This window comes from Mesocricetus auratus, unplaced genomic scaffold (assembly GCF_017639785.1).
Source record: "Mesocricetus auratus isolate SY011 unplaced genomic scaffold, BCM_Maur_2.0 Super-Scaffold_100013, whole genome shotgun sequence".
NCBI lineage: Eukaryota > Metazoa > Chordata > Mammalia > Rodentia > Cricetidae > Mesocricetus > Mesocricetus auratus.
Window position 1 is genome coordinate 78523601 of NW_024429196.1, and position 4137 is coordinate 78527737.

A 4137-nucleotide genomic window follows, 5' to 3' on the forward strand; every position below is an offset into this window, starting at 1 on the left:
ACAAAAGACAATTTGGAGCTGGCAAGCTGGCTCATCTATGGCCAAGCCTGATGCTGTGAGTTTAGTTCCTGGAATCCATACAGTGGAAGGAGAGAACCAACTCTCTCTTTTTAAAAAAAATTTATGTATGAGTGTTCTGCATGTATGCCTGCATGTCAGAAGAGGGTATCAGATCCTATTATAGATGGTTGTGAACCACCTTGTGGTAGCTGGGAATCAAACTCAGGACCCCTGGAAGAACAAACAGCCAATGCTCTTAATCCCTGAGCCATCTCTCCAAGAACCAACAATTGTAATTGTTCTCTGGCTTCCATTAGTGAATCCTGTGCACTCTTGCACACACACACACACACACACACACAAACCAAATAAATAAATACATAAATAAACTTTAACAAAAACAGAACACCGGGTTGTGGCAGTGCACGCCTTTAATCCCAGCACTCAGCAGATGGAGGCAGGCAAATCTCCATGAGTTCATGGTCAGTCTGGTCTACAAAGTGAGTTCCAGGATAGCCAGGACTACTACACAGAGAGACCCTAACTTGAAAAACAGAAAAACATAAAACAACTAACCAAACAAAAAACCCTACAACTACCACCAACAAAAACCCCACGGTAGAATGTAGGTTCTCACTGTGATTGCAAGACACAGCAGATGCTCGGTCTGGAGGCCTCAGACACCACCCGTGGGGTCTCCAGCTCGGTCCAGAGGCCTCAGACACCACCCGTGGGGTCTCCAGCTTGCAGGCGCATTCCTGGGTCTTTCAGTCTCCAGGGTGAGCCCATCCCTCTACTGAATGTCAGCTATCTGCACACGCGCTGAGTTTACGTCTGCTACTCGGAAGAACTCCGATACAGTTGATTCAATAGCCTCATTTTACAGGACAGAAAACTGGAACTAGGCTATTCCCTGAGAGTTTTGGGATTTGTTGCTCTGAATAAGGAAAAAAAATCCTAGATTCTGGCTGTGAAACCCACATTCTTATGGGAACCTACAGCCATTTCTCAAAAACATAAGGTAAGACGGGAGTGCCTTTAATCCCAGAACTCTGGAAGAGAGGCAGGCTGATGTCTGTGAATTCAAGGCCATTCTGGTCTACACAGTTTAACCCTGTCTGGAAAACAAACAAACAAAATGCATATTGACAGGGCATAGGATCATACCTGATCACACCTTTAACTCATGCCTGGGGCTAGCAGGTAAGGCTGAGACAGGAGGGTAAGGACTCAGGCGTTACGCTGGCCTGCCCCTGTCACCTGGTGGAATGCTCTCAGGCAGCACCCTGGTCAGCCCAGGGCTCCATGGTTACACTCAGGTGCAAAGGACCCCTTTAAAAGACAGACCCTGCCCACTTAGGATCTCTTTCCTCTCCTTCCCTCTCCTTCCCCGCTGTTCCCTGGGGCAGACAGGACTTTTCCCGGCTCCCTCCTCTCTCCTCTCCTCTCTCTTTACCTCTTTCCTTCCCCTTTCTAATAAAACTTCTCACTAAGCTCTGTCTGCCTGGCAAGTTTATTTCCTGCCTCGGCCACCCTCCCGTGCCATGGAATCCCCCAAGGTTCCTCCCTTGTGGTATTGCTCCTAACAAGGAACATCTTTCATGAGTTCAAGGCACCCTGGGTTATATAGAGAGATCCTACCTCAAACGAAGAGAAAAGGGGGAGTGCAGCTTAGGGACCGATGATCAGATCCAGAGCTTAGACTCTGGTAACGTATTTATGCTACCTATTCAGATAATTGCATTCTGGTAATTGTATTGGGTTTTTGTTTATTTTATTTTATTTTTTAGACTGGTCTTGGGACATACACACACTGGAGTGTTAATGAATTAAAGCAGTGTGATTTGCTTCCAAATGGTTTATTCATAAAAGCAGCAGCCGTAGAGATACAGCGTGGATGTGAAGGAGCTCCAGACAGAGTAAGGAAAGCGGTCAGGCCGGCAGTGAAGGGGAACCTGCCCGAGAAACGTGGATTATTCTTGGAACTTTTCTAGGAATTTGAAATTATACTGAGTGAAAAACATATGAGGGACATTTTCTGAATTATTCCTATCCTTTTTTGTTTGTTTTGTTTTTCGAGACAGGGTTTCTCTGTGGCTTTGGAGGCTGTCCTGGAACTAGCTCTTGTAGATCAGGCTGGCCTGGGACTCACAAAGATCCACCCGCCTCTACCTCCCGAGTGCTGGGATTAAAGGCGTGTGCCACTACTGCCTGGCTGGATTAGTAGTTTTTAAATCCAAGGTTGGGTAGTTGGTGAGGTGCTGGCTGTTAGAGCCAAAGGCACAGGGGACAGTGACACGGCGTGGTGTAGACATCAGATAGTCCCAGTGTGTTTCCAGTGGGCTCCCAGACGCAGTGAGCCTCTGGGGAACCACTCGAGGCACACGCTGTCCCTTCTGTTTCTTTACGCTTGCGTCACATTTTTCTTAAGAACTTCTAAGGTCAAAGCTGTCTCCGGAAATGCATGTTTCTAACCTCAGACAGTGGAGACTGAAGAATCAAGGGTTCAAGGCCAGCCCTGGCTACATAGGGAGTTCGAGCATAGCCAGAGCCTGCTTGGTTTAGATCCTTACACATCTAGGGTGGGGTCTCGCGTCATTCTACAACCTGTTGGAGCCTCTAAGGACTTGTGTGGGTCTACTGTGAATCCAGCTTGGAACATTATTAGACTAGGACCTGGCGTTTGCAAACCAACCAGCTATTGTTACAAACGTTGATTATTCCCTCGGTTAATGCCTGCGATAGCCATGATAAGCGTATGTAATATTAATGTCTCTTCCTCAGGCCCTCTTGGTCTAGGTTCCAAGATTTTAGATTTCTAGTAGGCGTAAGTATGCATACTCCAGGATTTTTGGTCAGAAAGCCATGCACAGGACTTGTGTAAGGCACTTAAGAGACTAGAGACAGGTGTGCAGGGTGGAGAGGTGTGGCATCTGGGAAGAAAGGGCACACACTTGTCTGCACACACGTGCACACAGGTATGTACATACACAGGGTCTGGAAGGGTACTCAGAGTGACTGTGCTCCTGGCTACTGGAAATCACACATACGGTGACTTGATGGGTGCTCTCAGGAGGGAGGAGGAGAAATACCGCACCCATTTCCTCTGTTGATCTCTGATTTCCCTTGCTAGACTGTGGCCCCATGAAGGCAGAGCTTTTTAATTCACCAGTGAACTCCAAGCCTCTGCAATGGTCCTGGTGCACGGTAGATGCCTGGTAATGATCGGGGCTTTCTTTTTTTTTTTTTTTTTTTGGTTTTTTGAGACAGGGTTTCTCTGTGGCTTTGGAGGCTGTCCTGGAACTCGCTTGGTAGTCCAGGCTGGTCTCGAACTCACAGAGATCCGCCTGCCTCTGCCTCCCGAGTGCTGGGATTAAAGGCGCGCACCACCAACGCCCGGCCGATGGGGGCTTTCTTATTTGTTCTGTTCCCGATACCAGGGGTGGAACCCAGGCCTGGTACATGCTGGGCAAGGGCTCTGAACTCTGAGAGACTGGATTCTGCCTCCTAAAAACCATCTCCTAACAGGACCGGATGGGACTATATGCCTCTAGCCCAAATCTTAATTCAATTGCTCGGAATTGCTCAACGAGTGAGAAGTGACTCTTAACTTGATCTCACAAGTACGTGACTTAGGTCTGCAGCTTGCAGAATGGCTGTACATACCTGTCTCCATCCAAAGACTTAAGTCATGGCAGTGTCAGAGCTTGGGTGAGAGGCCTGAATGAGACACACTGTGTGTCACTCACACAGCAAGGCTGGAGTTCCCCAAGCCACTCCCTCTGCTTAGTTTCAGGAAGTGACTAGGAATCTTGATTCCCCAGCCCTGCCTCCCTCTCTTTTTCTTACCAGGGTGTGGCTGATCATACAGGAGCCAGGAGAGGGCTAAGAACCTCTTAAGTTATTTGCAGCAGGGGTGGAGAAGGGGGAGACTGTGTTTAGTATATGACTCTGGCCAGAGAGAGCAGATGCGGCAGTGTCCTCCACTAACAGAAGCGCCACACTCAGCTAATCATGGGGCAGCCAAGTGTCCCCCTGCCTAGACCCAAAGAAGTCCGGAAGCTCAGAAGTTAAACCCTGTGGCTGTAGATATAGTTCAGTGTTAGAATACTTGCTTACCTGACTGAGGTTCAGCCC